This window comes from Anomaloglossus baeobatrachus, chromosome 5, assembly GCF_048569485.1.
Source record: "Anomaloglossus baeobatrachus isolate aAnoBae1 chromosome 5, aAnoBae1.hap1, whole genome shotgun sequence".
Taxonomy (NCBI): Eukaryota; Metazoa; Chordata; class Amphibia; order Anura; family Aromobatidae; genus Anomaloglossus; species Anomaloglossus baeobatrachus.
Genome location: NC_134357.1, coordinates 472,213,011 through 472,235,934, shown reverse-complemented (window position 1 = coordinate 472,235,934; position 22,924 = coordinate 472,213,011).

The window sequence follows — 22,924 nt, the reverse complement described above, 5'->3', positions numbered from 1 at the left end:
GCCAAGGGGCCTGGCCATCTGGTCCGCATCCATGGGAAGATGGATAGCACGGCCTACCTGGAGATTTTGGCCAAGAACCTCCGCTCCTCCATCAAGGATCTTAAAATGGGTCGTCATTTCATCTTCCAACAAGACAACGACCCAAAGCACACAGCCAAGAAAACCAAGGCCTGGTTCAAGAGGGAAAAAATCAAGGTGTTGCAGTGGCCTAGTCAGTCTCCTGACCTTAACCCAATTGAAAACTTGTGGAAGGAGCTCAAGATTAAAGTCCACATGAGACACCCAAAGAACCTAGATAACTTGGAGAAGATCTGCATGGAGGAGTGGGCCAAGATAACTCCAGAGACCTGTGCCGGCCTGATCAGGTCTTATAAAAGACGATTATTAGCTGTAATTGCAAACAAGGGTTATTCCACAAAATTTTAAACCTAGGGGTTGAATAATAATTGACCCACACTTTTATGTTGAAAATGTATTAAAATTTAACTGAGCAACATAACTTGTTGGTTTGTAAGATTTATGCATCTGTTAATAAATCCTGCTCTTGTTTGAAGTTTGCAGGCTCTAACTTATTTGCATCTTATCAAACCTGCTAAATCTGCAGGGTGTTGAATACTACTCGTAGGCACTGTACCTATGCCTTGACCATCGTGGACCACTACTCCAGGTTCATGGTGGTTGTTCCAGTCAAGGATTTGACCGGCCGTACCACAGCCAGGGCATTCCAGGCCTACTTCTGTCGACCACACGGATACCCGGAGAGGGTGCTCACGGACCAGGGTTCAGTCTTTGAAGTGGAGGTGTTTCAAGAGTTCTGCCAATTGTACGGTTGTATGAAGATCAGGACCACGCCATACCATGCCCAAACTAATGGGATGTGCGAAAAGATGAACTATCTGGTCCTAGACCTCCTCAAAGTGATACAGTTGGAAGAGAAGAACCTGTGGCCAGACAAGCTGCCCGACCTGGTCGACATGTACAACAACATCCCCAGTAGTTCTACCAAATGCACCCCGGCGTATCTGATGAGAGCCTGACCGGGCCGGCTGCCGGTGGACCTAGAAATGCGCTTGGAAGCTCCTGAGGCCCTTCCTTCGACTGCTGGCTGGGATACTCGGCGGCAAATCCAATACCGACAAGTCCAGGAGTATGTGGAGAAGAATCTCGGTCAGAGCCGAGAGAAACAAGCGCAACGCTTCAATAAGCGGGCGTCAGCCGTCCCCTTTGGGCCGGGAGATGTCGTGCTGAAACGGAAGAGAAGGACCCATAAGCTGGATGACCAGTAGGAAAGGACCCCATATGTCATACAGCCCACTGAGTGGGAGAATGAGAAGGCTTATGTGATCAGTCGCGACCAGGGGAAGACTGCCACTACGGTTTCCCGGGACCATCTGAAAAAGTGTCCTCACCCCTTGAGAGTGACAAACGATGTTCCGGTTCGTACGCCGAGCGGAGAAGAAGGGCCTGGTCGCAACCGTGCGGGCATCTGGAGTGGAGGTGGTCTCAGAGGAGCGGGTAAGCGACTCACGCCCCTATGTCCCCGAGGGAACGGCCACTGCATCTGAGGGGCCCGGCCTGCTGCCATCCACTACGCCACCTTCCTCACTGCCCACGCCCGCGGTCCCCGCCCCGACCGACCCGTTACCCCTGTCACCAGTAGCGGAGCCCGCAGCATCTGTGGGATAAGGCCTGGACCCTACCATTGTCACCGCCCTGGCACCCGTCTCGGCTTTCATCCTTGCCGCAACGGAGGCGATCCTCGATCAGACGCCAGCTCCGCAAGTCACGCTGACCGCTCCCAGACACCCAGCCTCGGCCGAGGCACCGCGGGGATGTAGCTGTCAAGCGGCAGAGCAGGCCATGTCACAGCGGGGCCCCTCCCTACTGAAGGTGCTGGTCGTAGCCGGCACGGAGGGACTCCGGCTGGGCCCATCCCCCACACCGACTGACCCGGAGAGGCAGCTGCGGCAGCTGTGCCATAAGACTGCTGCTTGGAGAAAAAGGATGCTGATGCGGTAGCGGTTCCCGGCTACCTTGCTGTCGGTCCCCGTCGGGACCCTGTTGATGTTCCAGTTGGCCCTCAAGATTAAAGAGTCCGGTCGGAGGAGCAGTCGTACCCGCACCACCGGCAGCTGAAAATGAAGCCCTGTGGGACAGTCACCCCTGAGTGAGGGTGGCATTGGGGGCTCGTGCTGTCCGGTGGTGGACTGTGGGAAAGCTGCAGGAGGAAGCTGTACCGAAGTCAGGTGTTGTGGATAGCCCCTGGGACCCAACTGACAGTCCCCGTTGGGACCCTACAGCAAGTCTCCGTTGGGACCCTACAGTTTTGTTTGTGGTAGCCCGTTGGCTATGAAGAGCCCCGTCCCCGTTGGGACCACTGTTGCCCCGTTCCCTGTTGCATGAGGAACTACTCATGAACATGGCCGAGAACTTGCAGGCCACCCACGAACTTGTGGGCTTGTAAATAGTTTGTGGGCCGTTTTCAGTTCTGTGCCACCTCCGGAGAGGCAGATTGGAGGAGGGACCCGCAGCGGACCAGGCTGGGGTCCGGTCACCACCAGGACCGGTGACCATCCTCCGTGGGTCAGGGGTCCCCCTGGACGTGGGGTCCCCTAAAGTGACAGCCGGGTGCGAGATACCGTACCCGTTCCCGCTCGGGTAACCTGGACCAGGACTGGGATAAAGGGGTGCTGCCCGTTTTTTAGGGGCAGCATCAAGGTTTAGGTTACTTGGGTGGAGAAGCGGATGACCATGAACCCGTGTGTTAGTAATAAAAATGTTTACATATGTTTGAAACGTTAAAGTGCCATGCCTCCCATAAGGGAAGAACTGAAAAGTATGCTTATGTTGAATGTTTTACATGTTAATTTATATTTTACAGAAAAATAAAACCGGTGATGGACGGGCAGCCCACGGACGGTCTGCATTTCACCAAGGGGGAATGTGACGCCCTGGACTAGCCAGGTAGTCACAGACCTAACACCATACACACCCCCTTCCCCTAGACAGTTACACCAGTCAAACGAAAACCCTTGTTGCCTCCCTTCAGGGTCTGATGTCCACACCAGGTGGGGCGGAGCCAGGTGGTTGGCCCCACCCACCAAGGAGTTCACAGGTCTGGAGGCGGGAAAAGTGACAGTTCTAGTTTGGAGGTGAAAGTGAGAGGTCAGAATCTGTCGGTGTCTGGGTAGGGGCCCAGACACAAACAGCAAGGTTGGCAGACGGTGGTGGCCGTCTGCAGGAGTTAGTGAATCTCTGTAGAGCCGTAGGACCGGGGTCGGGCGTTGGCCCGCCGGTACCGAACCAGGGAGCGGAGTAAAGCTAAGCACATAGGCAGGGCCATCGGAGCCCGACCAGGCTTGGAGCCGCCGACAACAGTCAAATCCGAGTGTGACAGGAACCCCAGGGGTTTCTCAACAACCAAGACCCGACAGAAGGCAACAGTCCACACCGAGAGGATATACAGCCACCGCCACAGGCTAGAGATCCAAGGGCCAGCGCCTGCGGGCAAAATGGGCTCCTACAGCACTTATACGCCGGGGAGCGGACTACCGGTGGGCAACCACAGGAGTCAGAACATTCTAACAGGTGCAGGGAAAGACAGCCACCATCAGTCGTCCGGGGAGAGCACAACAACACTGCAGCCGGCTGAGGGACCCGTCCATCCGGCCGTTTGGTTTACCAGAGACTCTGTCATTGACTGTCTGAGTGAGTACACCAGTGCCATCCGGCACCGCGCCGCGCTGCCCCTGCAACCCTGCATCCCAGCCATCCAACCTCTCCGTCACACCACCGGGCCCCGGGATCACCAACCCCTACCCACGGAGGGGACAACATCCTAGCTGCTCCCTACCATCGCTCCCGGGATTCCCGTCACCAGCAGCGGTGGTGCTAATAATCACCACGACCCGTGGGTGGCGTCACGAACTATCTCCCCAAACAAACCCCCCCTTTTCACTCGTGGACGAGGAGCGCTGCTCGAGTCCCCGGGTCCGGTCCACCGCTCGAGCCAACGAGCAGCTGCAGAAGCCCTGGACCCGAGTGTGGCGAGCGCGTCCCCTCTGCCCACGACACATGCCATCCCGCTGGTGCAAATGCCAAGGCCAGTGAGAGTCCGTGTGGTGGATAGGTCCTTGTTGCCTAAGGTAATTCACCAGCGGACAGTGCCCATTACCCTTGCCATGTCATCTGGGCATAGGGAGACCATTTCATTTCTGGTTCTCCCTAAGGGTGCAGATGATATTCTGCTGGGTATTCCTTGGTTGAAGCGGCATTCCCCACATATCGACTGGTCGTCTGGGGTGATTACAATGTGGGGCGAGTCTTGCAGCTCCCACTGCATGTCTCCATCTTCCGCCCGTCGCTCAGTGGTATCTGTGGCGACTATAGACCATTCGAGTGGGAGGGCCACTAGAGGGGGGGGTACTGTTACGAACCGGCACCGCCATAGCCTCAAGCAGCCTGCTGCGGTTCCTGTTGCACCCAGGCGCCGGCTGCCATTCTTGGCCGTGCCTCGGGTCGTCCAGTTGGTTGCTCCTTCCACCACGTCTAAGTGTGGAGAGGCGGCTAGTGCGCATGCGTGCGCCGATTTACCCCAGCCAGAGTCTAAGTCTGGTGTTTTGCCTAGTGAGCATGCTCAGCCTGATTGTGTCATTTCTGAGACTAAGTCCTCAGTTCAGGCTACTGAGCATGTTCCCACAATTAACCCTAACAGCCTCTTTGCACAGGTACTTGGACTTCGTGCTGTGTCTAAGTTCTGGGATGTTCCTACTGAGCATGCTCAGACAGTCTGATTTCTGAGTCTGTTACTCAGGCACCTAGTGCTTCAGAGGCTAGGTCCGGTAAGGACCTCACTGAGCATGTCCGTGAGGTGGCAGGCCCTGATAGGGCAGAGGGTGTCAGGTGTCCTGATGACGTGGCCACTCCGGACTGGCTCGCAGAGGCCCGCCCCTATGATCTGGCACCTCACCATTGGTCATCAGACGATGACTGGTGAAGTGTTTGGGGCGTGGCTGCCATGAGGTCATCAATGACGTGGCGGTTCCGGATAGGCCGCTGGTGACGTCGCTGCTAACATGGAACTCAGCTATTGGACCTTGGTGGTTCCATCCTAGGTTTGAGGTGGACCCAGGTTATAAAAGGGGCTGGAGACAACAGGGAGGTGCGCAGTCTTCATTTAGAATTCATGGTGGCATAAGCTTTGTTGGAAGTGGTAGGTATGGCTAGGCGAACGGTGCCTGTCACGCCAAGATTCATGGCTCAGCACATCAGGGTCAGACGCCGTGCTTCCTTGCTGCCGTTCCAGTTGTGCTATAGCAGTCCAGTGGCGTGAACTGGACTGCGGCTGCTGTGTCACCTGTACGTTTGTGCCTCCTACGCACACGGACAGCATACCTGTTGCGTTACTTGTCCGGTTGTGTCCTCTACACACACGGACAGCATACCTGCTGCGTCACCTGTCCGAGAGTGCCCTCTACGCGCACGGACAGCATATTCCAGAACCCCTGTGGAGTTAACAGGGTGTTCCTGGATTGGGTGCGTGAACCCTATTTCTCTCCTTGGCTTCCCAGTCAAATGCTACTGGTGTGACTACCTGGTCTGGAGTGTCCTTCACACACGTGGCCAGTCGAGTGGTGACCAGAAACGCTAATTGAAGGACCGCTCGGCCTGACGTGCCTTACACACGTGGCCAACAGGGCGCTGTCGCAGTGGTCTTCTCGGTCAACGCTAACTGGTTACCATCCGGCCTGACGTATTCCCTACATATGTGGTCGGAGTAGCGCCCGCTCCACCGAAACGCTAACTGGGTTGTCGTCCGGTTTGACGTGTCCCTACACTAGTGACATCAGCTCTATAGTCTCCACCTAACCCACAGGGTGCCAGCAGCTCCATTGCCATCTGGAGCACGGTGGGCTCCAACTGGCGATTGGGATATATACCCCCTGGTCCTATTCTGCCGGTCCCCCCGTAACATACCGTGTCTGCAAATTGGGATTCAGATCTGGCATTAAATCCTAAATCTTATGAAAAGGCTTGTTTAAAAAGCCACTTTTGACTTTTAGGATTGCTACTTCCAATAGGTGGCGCTAGAGTTTGTCTCCTTCCTCACTGGAGGGACAATTATCATAAAGTAAAGACTCAAGTGTGTCCGTAATGTGTTAAACAGAAGTTACATCACAAATTACATACATATAAAAAAGGTCCCATAGTAGCACAAGGTTTACCTACAAAGGGAGTCGGCAGAAGAGTACAATGGCATCCCACACACCCATCGTTTTTTGAGACATCTTTTGTATATAAATACATTTTTGTAGTCTAATCTCATAAAGGTTCAATATCTTTAAGCAGTTGCATAAGAGTTGTTGGTGTTTATAAAACTGTTGATTATATCAAATTTCGTTTTGTTTCGGAGAACATCAGTCTCCATCAGGACCAAAAAAAATCAATCTAATTATTTTTTTTGTCCTGATGATGGAGACTGATGTTCTTCGAAACGCGTAGATTTGAATAAAAAATAAATTTGATATAATCAACAGTTTTGTCACATTGGGGACAGCGCGGCATTAACCCTGTTCTCCTTCCCAGTATCGAATTTAACTCATGTGGGGCTCCGGCAGCCGCCATTTCTCAGGCTTTCTCAGGGGTTGTGACTGGCACAATCCCAATAGATGAGTTTTTTAAGACTAATTCCCTATACTTACCTGGTAAGACCCTATGTGTGCTTTTTATCCTCAGCTTCACAATTTGGAATATCTTCTTAGGCAGATCTATAACATTTACTAAACTAATATTTTTCCATTTCCACATTTCTATTTTTTTTACCTCCAGAATCTTGACCCTTATGTCAGCAGTTTCCCACACGTTCCATTCACTCAATACTGCTTGACTTTGGTATAGTCGATGCTACGATGACATTCCCCTAATACGTTCTGTCATAAAACCCACTCCCCCACATAGCCCCCCGCTATTAGCTATGAAATAAGACACTGACGTCAAGTTGGATAAAACATTCAAAAATAACTTAGATTAGGTGGGGTCCTTGGTGATTACAAATAATAGTAACCTCCCCCTGAACCAGACTTACTTACAGTCGTAGCCACCAGGTCGAGAACACCAATACAAAAAGAGGGAGGGAGATATATAAATTAGAGATAAAGGGACCCGCATTCCATTTCCCCCCAAATCACCAAACCCGCAAATTAAGGGATCCATAACTCCATAAATCCCCGAGTGCAATTTATACAAACTTCGAGGACCCACCCCAACCGCCAATAGCCACCATGACCCTGGAATAACGCAATAGGAGGGCGGGGGGGATTATCCCTGGAAAGCGCAAGCCAAAAGGTTGCCCCCACCCTCAGACCTGCCTATATAAACCCCAACGGTCCCTAACACCCCACCCCCTATAAAATGTCACCTCCCTCCCTAACCAAAGTCATGGCCGGCCTCCACCCGCACCAGGGTTGAGGTTCCGGCCTTATACTTTATATCTGTGCATATGCAGAGGAAGGCTGGTGACCGTCTCATGCAGCTTTATGTGTACTACCTAGTTTAACAGTTAGCACCTGTTCACACTTGTTACACTTGGAGATGCAGGGTTTTTTTGTACTATATATGTGAGGTGTAGACTGCTTAGGGGCGGTTCACTACTCTGCAATTAAGGCCACATCTCTGTAAAACTGATAGGGAAGGCTTTTTATAAATACCTTGGTCAGCCAATTCTGCCTGTGAGTGGCGATATTGCGGTCCGCTCATCCTCATTAAGTGACCCCCCCCCGGGCTCTGTGACCTCCAGTTGACCTGACATCTCAGCGGTCAGTCCCAGTCTTTCTGAGTGACTATGCTGTGAGCAGATTTTCACTGCTCGACACAGCCCAGCATCTCTCCTGTTTGCGGCACTTTGCAGTGAAGGTGAGCGCGTGTGATAGTCTGGGCTGTGACGAGCGGTGAAACTCCTCCTACAACCCAGTCAGTAAGGGAGACTGGGGCCCGCCTCGGTGGTGTCAGGTCAACTGGGACTACCCCATACATGGTCAAAAACTAATCTTTGGGCACACGGCAGAGCTTGGAAAGCGAATAGCACTATTTGATTTTTGGAGCTAAATTTTGACATGTTACATTTGCAGAGCCCTTGAAGTGCCAAAAATGTAGAAACACCCACATTGACCTCATTTGGAAAACTAAACCCTATACTGAATTCATCTATTGGTATTTTTAACCCACAAACTACATAGAATTTTATTTAATTTGGCCATGAGAACAAAAAACGCAAGGTTTTTCCTCTAAAATGTTTCTTAAGCCTCAAAATTTTAATTCACACAAAGGGTAAGAGGAGAAAATGGATAGGACAATTTGTTATGCAATTTTTACTGAACATGGTAGTACCCCATATTTGGTTGTACACTACTATTTAAGTACACGACGGGGATCAGATGGGAAGGATTGTGACTTGGTATTTAGAACGCAGATTGTGGCCTCCATTAGCTGAACCCGTGACATGCCAGATCAGCAGAAACCCCACAAGTAACCTTATATTTGAGATGTCGAGGTGTGCCGCCCCTGCAGCGGATCGAACTGCTCAGATCCAGGGGAGATGATTACTCATTGCTCGAGGGTCTGCAGACCCGGGGACTAGGGGCCACACTCAACGGAAAGGAGGATTATTTACAGGGGATTGGTATAGTTCGTGACGCCACTCGTGGTGTACGGTAATTGGGAGTACCGCCGCTGCCGTTGTGAGTACTCGGGGTGATGGAGTGGGGAAGCAAGATGACGTTACCCTCCACGGGTAGGGGTAGGCCCCGGGACTCTGGATAGTGATGCAGGCGGGGTGCAGTGCAAGGGTCAGTCGGGTACTCACTCAGCAATGAAGCAGACGATGACAACAGGGTAAACCAAGTCTCTGACTGCCGTTGCCTCTCGAGGGGAGCTCATCCGGGTCCCGTCCCCTGCAGAACTACCTGGTGGTCCGTAACTTGCCTCCTGGTACCAATTTAGATTGTCCGTTGTGGCACGGTAGCTTGGAGCTTTCCGGGCCCTGCTCCCCACTGTGGCTACGTGAAGGTGCCTGCTTTCAGGAGCTCACGCTTGGGATTTCATTGGGCCGCTTGCTATGAAAGCCCTATCCCCTCATTGCGCTAGTGCGCCCGATCTCTGAGCTTCGTGGGAACAGTCCACCGCAGGTTAATTGCCGGGTCGCCTGAAGCTTCTCCCCCGACCTAGGGTTCGTGTACCCCGACGTGCCTTCGGTCCTGAACCGGTGATAGGACCAGGCTGCTGACCGTCCTCCTTGACGGGTTCCAGGCACCTAGCCTCAATCCCCTGCGACCGGGGGTCCGACTCCTCTATGTCCAGACCACCGTCCGCGACCTAGTCTGCTTCTCCCCCTGGGAGCTACAATTCCCAGCTTCCTCAGAGCTCCTCTCAGCTCGATGGTTCCTACTCGACTCCACTTGACACCTCCCACCTCCCTGTCTGACCCCTAGGTGGGCGGCTCTATTCCTGCTTTAGCAGCCCACTGGTATGCCTGACAGGTGTGGTGCAAGATGTATTTAGGATTTGTGAATGCTGGTGGAGGCAGTACTGCAGGTTAGGTTCCCAGAACCATGGGGGTTTGAGTCCTGCACGGGACGGGCAGATTGTGCAGAACCCTGTGATGACCTGAATAGTCCAGGGCGTCAGAACTGCATAAGGAACTCATCTAGGGGGGTAGTGAGTATTTTGAACCCACACGTGCCTCACATAATTTTTATAACACTGGGATGTGAAAATATAACACTTTAGTGGTAAAAATATATTTCTTGTATTAGCTGCAAAATTGTTAGTTACAAAGGGGTTAAAAGGAGAAACTGGACCCTATAATTTATTGCCCAATTTCTGTCGAACACAGTGATGCTCTATATGTCATCAGAAGCTTTTGTTTGGCCACATGACAGGGCTGAGAAGGAAGGCGCTCTTTGGCTTTTAGAGCACAGAATTTGCTATAATATCTTGCGGGCGACATTTGCAGAGCCCCTAACGTGCCAGAACAGCAGAAAATGCCAAATAGTGACTCCCATTGTAGAAATTGCACCTCCAAATAATTTATCTATGATTGCAGTGACTATTTTGCAGTATACATGCCACACTCTTTCTGTAGAATTACAAATATGCCAATTTACTGCCCTTAAATTGTGCCCCCATATATTGTAGCGCACCCCATAAAGTGTTACGTGCGCTCACCCCACTACAAAAATGCCACACATTTGGTCGCTTACTGCGGGTTAGCACACCGTAGGGCTCAGAAGGAGGGTGACATTTAGATTTAGGAACGCAGATATCACTGGATTTTATTTGGGGGGGTGGGAGCTGTCGCTTTCCTACAATCTTTGCTCTACCAGTAACGTGGAAGCCCCCGATATTTCCAGTGACAGATGGCGAACCTGAGTGGGGGTTGGGTTTGTGCAGGATAAGTTAGGGGTTTTTTTGGTAACATTTTGGGGTACAGAACATTCTCGTGTTCTGCATTGAACACTTACATTGAGGTTTCCATGTAAATTCCCTAAAAATGTGCTTCAGACAAAACCACTGGTAAAAGTGATAAGGCATATTTATTCTTCCGGTCAGTAAGGTTACAGCGATATCAGATTTATATCTCTTTTTTATGTTTTGCTATTTTACACACTAATATCTATATTTTACAAAAAAATAATTTATTGGGATAGCAATGAACTCCACACATCATAAAGTCGCTCTATATGCGGATGACCTCCTATTATATATTTCTCAGCCCCTCCTTGATGAAGGAATTTGAATGGTTTAGTTGCATTAGTAATTTCTAGGTAAACCTGTCAAAGTCTGAAGCATTGAACATATCCTTCCCTCAACCAGTGCTTAATCAGACTATGTCCAACTTCCCTTTCAAATGGAGGTCTCATGCTATTGTACCGCCCCGTGGGCTCGGCTGCGACCGCCGAGCCGCTCGGATCCGTGCTCGTACGGTGGGTGGTGGCTCGAGCTCCTCACGGACCTGGGGGTCACGTCGCTCTGCAAAGGGGGGTTGGCGCTACACGCAGGGACTTGACGGGGAGTTCCACGGCCTGGGCCGCGGTGGTTTGTAAGGGGGTGTAAGTTCGTGACGCCACCCACGGGTTGTGGTGAATAGATGGACACCACCGCTGCCGTTAACTAGGCCTCCCGGGTACGGTGTTGCGCAGCTTGGTGTTGACCCCTCCGTGGGTAGGGGAGTGATGGTCCCGGGGGCCCGAGGGAGGTGCTGAGGCGTGGGAGCGGGTGGGGGTGTATGCTGATGCGGTGCGGCGCGGTGCGCGGCCCGAAGGCACTGGTGTACTCACTATGACAGAATACACTGTAGGTCTCTGATAAACCAAACGAGATGATGAATGGGACCTGCTACAGCTTCTCCCTGAACGGGTTGGTGGTTTCCGCCTTTCTCCTGCACCTTGTTATATGAATGTTTGACTCCTATGCCTAAGCAACGGTAGTCCGCTCCCCGGCTCGCTGGTTGTCGGAAGAGCCCTGTTTGCCTGCAGACGCTGGCCCTTTGGGTCTCTGCCTTGGCGGTGGCTTTACTCTGTATGGTTGGGCTATTGTCTTCTAATGGGTCTTGTGTGGGATAGGTCCTTAAGTCCAGGCCTCAATCAGTTGATTTGACTCGACCCTGTCGGTTCGGGGCTTTGTACTGGGTCTGAGTACCCCTCCTGGTGCTCCAGTTTCCAATCGGTTTCCCGGTTCAGTACCGGCGGGCCACCGCCCGACCCCGGTCCCTACGGTTCCACCGGCTGTAACCCCAGCTCCTGCAGGCAGCCACCACCGTCTGCCTCCTTGCCAAAGGTGACAGGTCTCCGACCCAGCCACCTGAGTAGACTGTTGGCAGGCCTGGTCATAGGTCTGCCCTTGAACTCGTCCTCCCTCCTTCACTGTCAAGGCTACTCTCTACACTGCTCTAGAACTTGTGTCTTTTCCCGTCTTCCGGCCTGTGAGCTCCTCGGTGGGCAGAGCCAACCGCCTGGCTCCGCCTCCCTGGTGTGGACATCAAACCTGGAGGGTGGTGACAAGGGTTTCTTGGTTGGCTGCTGTCACCTACTCAGGGAGGGGGTGTGTGTGTGTGTGACTACCTGGGACGACCTGACTAGTCCAGGGCGTCACATTCCCCCTTGGTTTAATGCAGACCGTCCGCGGGCTGCCCGTCTATCATCGGTTTATTTTTGTTTTCTGAAAGATAAAAACGGGAACACAGTACAAGTATACTAACGGTTGTACAAACGTCAAACATTAACTTTTCAGATCTTCCCTTATGGGAGGCACATACTTGAACGTTACGAATATAAAAACATTTTTATTAATACGGGAAATGGGACCGGGTCCTTCAATCACCCACTCAAACAACCTGAGCCTTGATGCTGCCCCTAAGAAGTGGGCAGCACCCCTTTTCCCCAGTCCAGGAACGGGCCCAGGTGTTATCCAACGGGACGGGTGCAGGGTTTCACAACTGCCTGTCTTTTCAGAGGCCAAGGGGACCCCTGACTCAGAGGATGGCCACCGGTTGTAGTGGTGGCGGGCCTCGGCCATCTATTTCCCGCAGGGCCATCCTTCAGTCTGCCTCTCCGGAGGCCGTGAAACCAGAAGGCTGGTTAAGGGAAGGTGTTATTTACAAGCCCAATAATTTTTGTGTGGCCTGCCAGTTCTCGGCCTTGTCTTATTGTAAACGGGGAAAAACAAAGTCCCAACGGGGACAGACAGTATGGTCCCAACGGGGACTGTTCACTTTGGCAGCCAGGTTCCGCTGCCTTTAACTTTCATCAGAGTAAACACGGGCATGCACATCCGCTCTCCTGCCCAGGAGCCAGGACCACTTGGGTGCCCTCAGCGGCGGCTACGACCGGCCTCTCATACTGCCGTGGGCCCCACCGATCAGTGGCCTGCTCCGTATCAGCCTGTGTGGGAGACGGGCCCAACTGGAGTCCCTCCGTGTTGGCTACGACTGGCACCTTTGGTAATGAGGGACCCCCCTGTGACGTGGCCTGCTCTGCTGCTTGGCAGTTGCGTCCCCGCCGTGCTTCAGCTGAGGCCGGGTGTCTGGGCTTCTGGATGAGGGTCACCTCCGTTGCGGCCATGCTCGGGGCCAGATGGTATGTCGTCGGCAGTGCTGCAGCGATGGTCACGGTAAGGCCTGAGGGCCCAGTAACTGGGTCCTCCCCCGTAGGTGGTACGGGTTCCGCTGCCATGGACTGCGGCAGCGGGTCGGTCGGGGTGTTGGCTGCGGACATGGGCGATGAGGGAGACGGTGTGGCGGACGGGAGCAGGCCAGGTCCCTCAGCCGCAGCGGCCGATCCCTGGGGGACATAGGGGCGTGGGTCACTGCTTACCCGCTCCTACGAGATCATCTCCCCTTCGAGCGCCCGCACAGCTGCAGCCAGGCCCTTCATCCCCGACGTCCACTTCGCCAGCATGAAGTGGACTTGGGCCTGGATCTTCTGACACATCCTGCCGTGTTGGTGTCCAGGAACGTGTTTCGGCAGAGTCCTGGCGTCCCTGCACTTCACGGTGTCAGTAACATGCCGCAAATCTTCAAAGGCTCCCCCCCTTGGTCTTTTCCGGGCACTCTACTTGCCTTCTGCTCTCGAGGGGCGGGGTTTCGCTTTTTGCGTCCTTTCTGTTCGGGGAAGACTGCTCGGGTGGGAACTTTTTGCGCCCAAGATGGCGGATTTCGCAATTTTTCAGCGGGACGCCGCTAACAACAATCCCAAGGCGCACTTCCACAGTAAGTAAGTGGATGGTTCAATCCTGTTCGCAGACGCCAGAAGAGTCGATGTGTACCGCCCCGCAGACTCGGCTGCGACCGCCGAGCCGCTCGGATCCGTGCTCGTACGGTGGGTGGTGGCTCGAGCTCCTCACGGACCCGGGGGTCACGTCGCTCTGCAATGGGGGGTTGGCGCTACACGCAGGGACTTGACGGGGAGTTCCACGGCTGGAGCCACGGTGGTTTGTTAGGCGGGTGCAAGTTCGTGATGCCACCCACGGGTTGTGGTGAATAGATGGACACCACTGCTGCCGTTAACTAGGCCTCCCGGGTATGGTGTTGCGCAGCTTGGTGTTGACCCCTCCGTGGGTAGGGGAGTGATGGTCCCGGGGGCCCGAAGGAGGTGCTGAAGCGTGGGAGAGGGTGCGGGCGTATGCTGATGCGGTGCGGCGCGGTGCGCGGCCCGAAGGCACTGGTATACTCACTATGACACAATACACTGGAGTCTCTGGTAAACCAAACGGGATGATGAACGGGGCCCGCAGCCGGCTGCAGCTTCTCCCTGAACGGGTTGGTGGTTTCCGCCTTTCTCCTGCACCTTGTTATATGAATGTTTGAGTCCTATGCCTAAGCAACAGTAGTCCGCTCCCCGGCTTGCTGGTTGTCGGAAGAGCCCTGTTTGCCCGCAGACGCTGGCCCTTTGGGTCTCTATGCCTTGGCGGTGGCTTTTCCCTGTATGGTTGGGCTGTTGTCTTCTAACGGGTCTTGTGTGGGATAGGTCCTTAAGTCCAGTCCTCAATCAGTTTATTTGACTCGACCCTGTCTGTTCGGGGCTTTGTACTGGATCTGAGTACCCCTCCTGGTGCTCCGGTTTCCAATCGGTTTCCCGGTTCGGTACCGGTGGGCCACCGCCCGACCCCGGTCCCTATGGTTCCACCGGCTGTAATCCCAGCTCCTGGAGGCGGCCACCACCGTCTGTCTTCTTGCCAAAGGTGACTGGGCTCCGACCCAGCCACCTGAGTAGACTGTTGGCAGGTCTGGTCACAGGTCTGTCCTTGAACTTGTCCTCCCTCCTTCACTGTCAAGGCTACTCTCTACATTGCTCTAGAACTTGTGTCTTTTCCCGCGTCCAGGCCTGTGAACTTCTCGGTGGGTGGAGCCAAATGCCTGGCTCCGTTCCCCTGGTGTGAACATGAAACCTGGAGGGTGGTGACAAGGGTTTCTTGGTTGGCTGCTGTCACCTACTCAGGTATGTGTGTGTGTGTGTGTGTGTGTGTGTGTGACTACCTGGGACGACCTGACTAGTTCAGGGCGTCACATTATTAAGTATCTTGGAATATTGATATCGGCAGATCTAACTAAATTATACACTATCAATCACCAGCTGCTACTGGAGCATGATTAAGAACTTTACGTCCTTAGGCGGGTTGAAATTATCATGGTTTGGCAGGATGAACGTCATTAAGATGGACATTCTTCCCCGCTTTTTGTACTCTTTTAAACCATCACCATTTCCCCAAGCGGCTTTTTTCGTAGCCTGCAATCTGATCTAACCCGCTTTGTGTGGGGGAGAGTTGGTATATGCACTTTGACACTTCCTAAGGCTAATGAGGGTGCTGGTCTTCCCAAGTTTAAATTGTACCTACAAGCCTCTGCCCTGGCCTCGTTTTCTAGACTGGCACTTCCAGAATAACACCAAACAATGGGTACAGATAGAACAAGAAGGACTGGGGATTCCCTTATAGCATCTCCCCTGGATACCCTCATCAGATCTCCTCTCCATAGGTCCTCTCTTTGAGTTCACCGGGGAAACACTTAAAGTTTGGCACATAATTTCCAGTAAGATCTTCCCCCCACATTCTGTTGGACTCCTCACACCACTTTTTTCCACGCTGTCATTTCATCCCGAATACCAGAGAGGATCCTTTCTAGGCTGGAGGGCAGTAGAAAAATTCCACTTGGGGCACATTCTTATTGACAGTAAGTTACCTTGGCTTCACTCACGTCGGACACAGTTCCCGTCTAGTGGTATACAGGGGTTGGAGTATCTCCAATTACAGTCCTACATTTCAAGACAAGAGTCAGTTGGCTCTTCTTGTGCGCTTGAGGACCTGTTCCAGGGTGATGTCTCGCCTGATCATGTAATCTCCCTTCTGTATAGTATCTTAATCAGAGTGGGGGTTTCAGGTAATAGAGGATACCAGCTCTCGTGGGAGATTGAGATGGAGCAGTCTATATCACCTACAGTATGGGAAAAAGGTTTTTTGTTCACTCATAAACTATCTACCGCATGCTCTGCACAAAAGAAGAATTAAAAAATTTTGACGTGATTGTACCTTTTCCATCTAAACTACACGTCATATTCCTGAAGTGTTGGAGTTATGTTGGAGATGCTATCGCGACATAGATACAATGTTGCACATCTGGTGGGAGTGTGATGAGATAAAGCATTTTTGCCAGAAAGTTTTTGCAAATTACCGTCTTATTAACAGGAAAGTGGTTGAAAGCTAACCCAAAATAGCTCTCCTCTTGATTTTACCACACTCCATAACTCCATAATCGAGATATCCTTCGATTTTGGCTAACTTTTCCCTAGATATTGGAAGTCCAATGCGCCCCCTTCTATTAAAGGGTGGTATTCAGAAATGGTAGACATTTGTAGGATGGAGGATCTTTCTGTGGATGTGTGACGCCCTGGACTAGCCAGGTAGTCACAGATAGGCCCCGCATAACACCTGTCCCCCTAAAAAGGTAACAGCAGCCAACCACATTAAAACCTAGTCACCTCCCTCAGAGCTTAATGGTCACACCAGGGGGCGGAGCCAGGCGGTTGGCCACGCCCACCGAGGAGTCCAGAGGGCCTGAGGCAGGAGAAACAGTGGTTAGTTGGAGTTGTTAGTTGACAGTGGAGTTTGGAGGAGGAGTGTGCAGCAGGCCTGTGGTGACAGGTCTGCAGCAGAAACTGACAGGTGCCAAGGTTGGAGACCTGGTACCTTAGCTAGGAGGCAGGCGGTGGCCTAGTCTGCAGGAGCCGGGAAGACGGCCAGGTGTTACCGTAAGGGACCGGGACAGGGCAGTGGCCCGCCGGTACCAAACCAGGGAACCGACTGGAAACCGGAGCACCAGGGGGGTACTCAGACCCAGAACGAGGCCCAGAAGCCACTGCACCACGTCAAATTCACTGATTGAGGCCTGAACCTTAGGTCCTTTCCCAAGACCCGAAAGAAGGCAACAGCCCACCAAGGGGGATAGAAAGCCACCGCACAGGCAGAGAGATCCCACGGACCAGCGCCTGCGGGCAAACGGATTCCACCAACACATACACAGCCGGGGAGCAGACTGCCGCTGCTAAGTCACAGGCAGTCTACACAAACATAACAAGGTGCAGGAAGAAGGCCAGGACCACCAACCCGGGTGGGGGACAAGACGCAGCTGGCTGCGGGCACCAACCACCATCAACTTTGTTCATCAGAGACTTGTGTGTGTCAGTAATCGTGAGTACAACAGTGCTATCTGGCCGCGCACCGCCCTGCACCGCCCAATTGTCACTCTCCCCAAGCGGGTCCCGAGGCCACCATCCCTGCCCACGGAGGGGTTAACATCTTGCTGCACAACCATCTTCCACAGGTGCCCGTAACTGCAGCGGTGGTGTCTACACCTTCACCACGTCCCGTGGGTGGCGTCACGAACTCAAACACGGCTCTGGCCGTACACCTACCTAACCACTCCCATCGAGATCGCCAGCATCCCCTTGCAGAGCGACGTGACCCCCGGGTCCGGAGGCGCTCGAGCCACCCACCAAACGAGCCCGGACCCGAGTGGCTCGGCTCCAGCTGAGCGCGGGGCGGTACAGATGTATATGGCTCTAATGATAAATTTTGCAGGATCTGGAGTTAATGGATAATGTTTCTGGACTCCCCGGACTTTCATAAACTTTTTCAGTAGGGCTCTGGGCTATCATTCTGGGACCCGGGTTGGTGCAGGGTGATGTGTGTAGAGTGTTCTTTGGTGGCGTACTGTCATATTATCGGACTCTGAGCTGACTTCTCTGATGTCTCCCTCTTCCCTGCCCTTCCTCTCCCCTGACTACCTTTTCTTCCCCTTCCCAACCCTCTTTTTGTTTATTTTCTATCTCTAGTACTTTTCAGATCTTTCCTGAAGGGTTCTATTAACCCCTTTGTTTGAATACAGTTGCAATGTCATATTAGGATGGATGGCTAACTTTGTGAACAATAATTCCACAGTTGCCTATTCGCGGACACCTCCTGGGGGATTGCTTAGCAGACTTCTATTGCTTCTTGCTATGTAATGATTTCCAAATACCTCAATGTGTGTTTATGAATTTAAGTTACCTCACTCTGTAATATGTCGTTTAGACCTTGGTTTTCTACACGGTTTTGCCATAATATATTCGTTGTTAATTATTGTTTTCACAACTTTAATAAAAATAGATTGAACATAAAAAAGAATTGTTTTTGCAGCGCCATATTCTGAGAGCTGGAACATTTTTATTTCTTTTCTGACTGTGCCATATTATGGCTTGTTATTTGTGGGACAGCTTCGCAGTTTCATTGCTACCATTTTTTTTACGTGACATTTTGATTGCTATTTATTGTGTCAGTATATTGAAAAAAATGCAATTTCTGACTTTTTTTTTTCTCGGTGTTCGCCATACAGAATGTTTATTTTTGTTTGAACATAAAAGCTGCGTTTTAGTCGTGAAATAAGTTTTCATGATTTGTGTGCTCTTTTTTTTGAGTATTTTTTTACTTTTTTTTTAAACATTTTATTTAACTTTTTACATTTTCTCTTAGTCTCACAATTTTTTCTCACTTTGATCATTGATACTCTTGTACGGCAGCACATGACACACACTGCTCACTAACATATACCCTACTCATAGCTGGATCTTAAGGTTGCTTTACACACAACGACATCGCTAACGAGATATCGCTGGGGTCACGGAATTCGTGACGCACATCTGGCCTCGTTAGCGACGTTGTTGCGTGTGACACTTACAAGCGACCGCTAACGATCCAAAATACTCACCAAATCGTTGATCGTTGACACGTCGTTCATTTCCCAAATATCGTTGCTCATTTTGTACGTCGTTCCTGAGGCAGCACACATCACTAAGTGTGACACCCCGGGAACGACGAACAACAACGTACCTGCGTCCTCCGGCAACGAGGTGGGAGTGACGTGAATGCGGCTGCTCTCCGCCCCTCCGCTTCTATTGGTGGCCCGCTCAGTGACGTCGCTGTGATGCCGCATGAACTGCCCCCTTAAAAAAGAGGTTGTTCGTCGGCCACAGCGACGTCGTTAGGAAGGTACGTATGTGTGATGCGTACCGGCGATATTGTTCGCCAAGGGCAGCGATTTGCCCGTGATACACAAACGATGGGGGCGGGTGCGATCGCTAGTGATGTCGCAGCATGTAAAGCGGCCTTTACAGGTCACCGTACCCTGGGGTCATCAGATGATCCCAGGGTACCATGGCACCGATTGGCACCTGTGATTGTAATCGGGGGCTTTTAACTCTTGTTTAACCACTTAGATACAATTGATAGCGGTATTTAAGGGGTTATGGCACGGTTCCAAAACCTTTTGGGGACAATGTCCATGGGTGTCAGCTGTCATGTACAGTAGTCACCCACAGGATTTCCACTCGCAGGGAGCTGTTGTTTACTTACTCCTCAGCACCGTTAACAGCGGAGCTAAGGATTAAGGCCTCTGAACGACCGTCATTAAAAGTCTTATCGGCGGTCGTTAAGGAGTTAAATAATGAAGAAATTGCCAGCGATTTTATTTTTACGCAAAAACAATAGCAAAATGCTCAAAAAGACGTTCAGGCATTTTTTTTTCAGCTTTCCCATTGACTTTTATTATAAAGCACAGAGCATCTTCTGAAAAAAAAAAAGCACCAGAAGAATGAACATGTCTCTTCTCTAAACCACTTGGCATTTGTTAGGAACTAATAGCGGTTATAAGGCACTGAAAAGCCTGAACATATGGACAACACATAATTTTTACATATACTTGTTCAGGCAGGTTTCTCAGGCAGTTTCCTTTGAATCTTTCTGAAGACGCTGTGTGCACCTACCCTAAGCTAAGATTTTAGGAGGTTTTGCTTGACTTCACCACTAGGTGTCTCTACAATCAGTCAAAAAATATTCTCTGCTGTAAGGAAAATAAAACCGAAGCGGAAGATCCCAGCTCGGTCGAATTCACTTTTGTTACATAAAGCTTCTTCTAGGACTATAAGTGTGAAGATGGAGCCCAGTACTAAACAAAAATATGACAAGCTCAGAGGAGACAAGAACCTTCTGCACAATGATAATGTCTCCAGTCAACACTTGGACATTCCTTCTACTTCTCTGTTTCAATTCAATTGTCTACTCCAACAGATGCTTATGGATCCAAGACAATCACAAAGATGTTTCCAAAGAGATGCTTAACAAATTCCATAACATGGTGAGCTCCTGGCGCTTGCGTCCTCCTCTATCTTTCTTGAAGGCACCTGCTGTGGTGGGGCTATGGGTGTGCACAAAGCACAATCACCCCATGGTCCTCTTCTCATGCTGATTACACAATGTTATATTTCCTGTTCCAGATTCCAGAAAATGGGACCTCAGACGACTGCGTGACCAAAATTAAACCCAATGACACTTTTCAGCTCTACAATATCTCTCAGGTAAATATTACAAAAAGTAAGATTCAGTGTTAAATTATACTTTTTGCAAGAAACAATTTTAATATAGTACATTGCATCACAATCATCATTTTTTGGGGCGCAGTTTTTCATTAAATTTCAAATTTCTTAAAAGAACTTATGTCAAAGAAAATGATACTGCAGGTGGTGGTTCCAATAGCCAAAAACTTGTATTGCACAATAAAATGACTACGTTGGGGTCCTTTTGTTCAACGGGACCGGAAGATTCACACAGTCTCGGTTTGTGTGTCCCATTGAAATATGGAATTCTAGTGGAAAGATGTCAAACTGGGATTAACAGACACTTTCACCCATTACCGTCAGTCAGTTTGAGCCATTTTTCATATCTGACCTGTGTTATATTACATAGGAATAACTTTGGAATGCTTTTAATTATCCAACTGATTCTAAAATAGTTTTTTTCATGACATATATGTTAGTAGTAAATGTACAGTATATCACAAAAGTGAGTACACCCCTCACATATTTTAAAAAATATTTTATATATTATCATGGGACAACACTCAAGATATGACGATTTGATACAATGTAAAGTACTCAGTGTACAGCTTGTATAATAGTATAGATTTGGTGTGCGCTCTAAATAACTCAACACACAGCCTTCATGTCTGAACCTCTGGCAAAAAAGTGAGTACACCCCTAAGGGAAAAGGGCCAAATTGTGGCCAAAATGTTAATATTTTGTGTGGCCACCATTATTTTTAAGCACTGCCTTAACTCTCTTGGACATGGAGTTAACAAGAGCTTCACATGAGCCAGTGGATCCTCTTCCATCTTCCATGACATCACGGAGCTGGTGGATGTTAGAGACCTTGCGCTCATCCACCTTCCGTTAGAGGAGGCCCCACAGATGCTCAATAGGGTTTACGTCTGGAGACATGCTTGGCCATTCCAGCACTTTTACCCTCAGTTTCTTTAGCAAGGCAGTGGTCATCTTGGAGGTGTGTTTTGGGTCATTGTCATTTTGATATACCGCCCTGTGGCCTAGTTTCTGATGGGAGGGGATCATGCTTTGCTTCAGTATGTCAAAGTACAAGTTGTGATTCATGGTTCCCTTAATGCCCCGTAGCTCTCCACAGCCGATAGTGTGCCGCGGGTCGCACAGTCGCTCGAAATGAAAAAGGGGGAAAGATATTTACAAAAGGGGTGGAAAAATTGAGTAATGTTCGTGACGCCACCCACGGGTCGTGGTAAAAGTGGAATACCTCCACTGCTGCGTTTGGAAGGGAGCGCCCGGGAGCGATGGGATAGCAGCTTGTGATGTTAACCCCTCCGTGGGCAGGGGGAAGGTGTCCCGGGGCTCGGTGTTGGAAGGCTGGGGACCCGTCGGGAGTAAAGGGGCACAACGTACTCACACAGTCCAGAGATGCTGACACCGACAACGGGTAAGCCAAAGTCTTGAGTGCCCTGTAGCCTTTGTTTGAATACGCTGGGTCCGTGCCCTTTTGGTGTTGCTGGTTGGTCTGAAGCCTTGTCCCTTGGCACTTTGTTTACTCTGTGTGGATCCCTTTTGCCTGAAACTACTCGGGTCCCGCTCACCCACGTGGCTAGCGGTGTGAGCTTGCTCTCAGGGATCACACTCGGATTTTGTGGACGGTTTTGGGAAGTCCTATTCCCCGCGTTGCGCTAGTACCCTGATTTTGGAGCGGGTGGAGAATGGCTCGTGAAGACGCCGTCCTCGTCAGGTGAATTACTGGGCTGCATAAAGCTACTTCCCATCTAGGGTCCGCGTACCCCGTCGTGCCCTGGCCCCTGCCCGGTTGTAGCACAAGGCAGCCGAACTGCCCTCCGTGGCAGTACCGTGCCCTCTGTCACTACCCCCTGCGACCGGGGTTCCAGCTCCTTCCAGGCCAGGCTAATGTCCGCAGTGTGACCTCTACCTATCATGGCTCACTGACTCTCTCTGACTACTCCATGACACTTCTGGCTCTCCTTCTACCATCCCTCCATCTGGATGGCCCTATTCCCCACAGGCCGCCCAATGGGTGTCTGGTGGGTGTGGTGTAGAGTATTCCTCAGGATTTGTGTATACCTGTTCTTAGCAACACCAAAGGGACAGGACCCGTAACCAAGGAGGAGCAGGTACCATGCAGAAGGGCAGATTGCACGGCACCCTTGTGACGACCTGATAGGCCAGGGCGTCACAATAGCACTCATTTAGACCCAAACCATGACACTCCCACCCAAGGTTACTTATGCTTTAAAGTAAAATAAGATACCTACTGAAGCCGCTTCGTCTTCAGCTATTACCAAACAATTTGGTGGTAATATATAGCTGATATCTTCTGTTGATGGTGCAAACTTAGAAGCTGACCCTGCATCACCCCTGCTCCATACACGTACGGCGATTTACAGGAACTTTAATAAAGCAGAGGGATTGGGTTTGATTCATTGATGCATCTAGCAGAACCTTTCACAATTGACCTCTCTATAGAGGATGACTCCATCTAC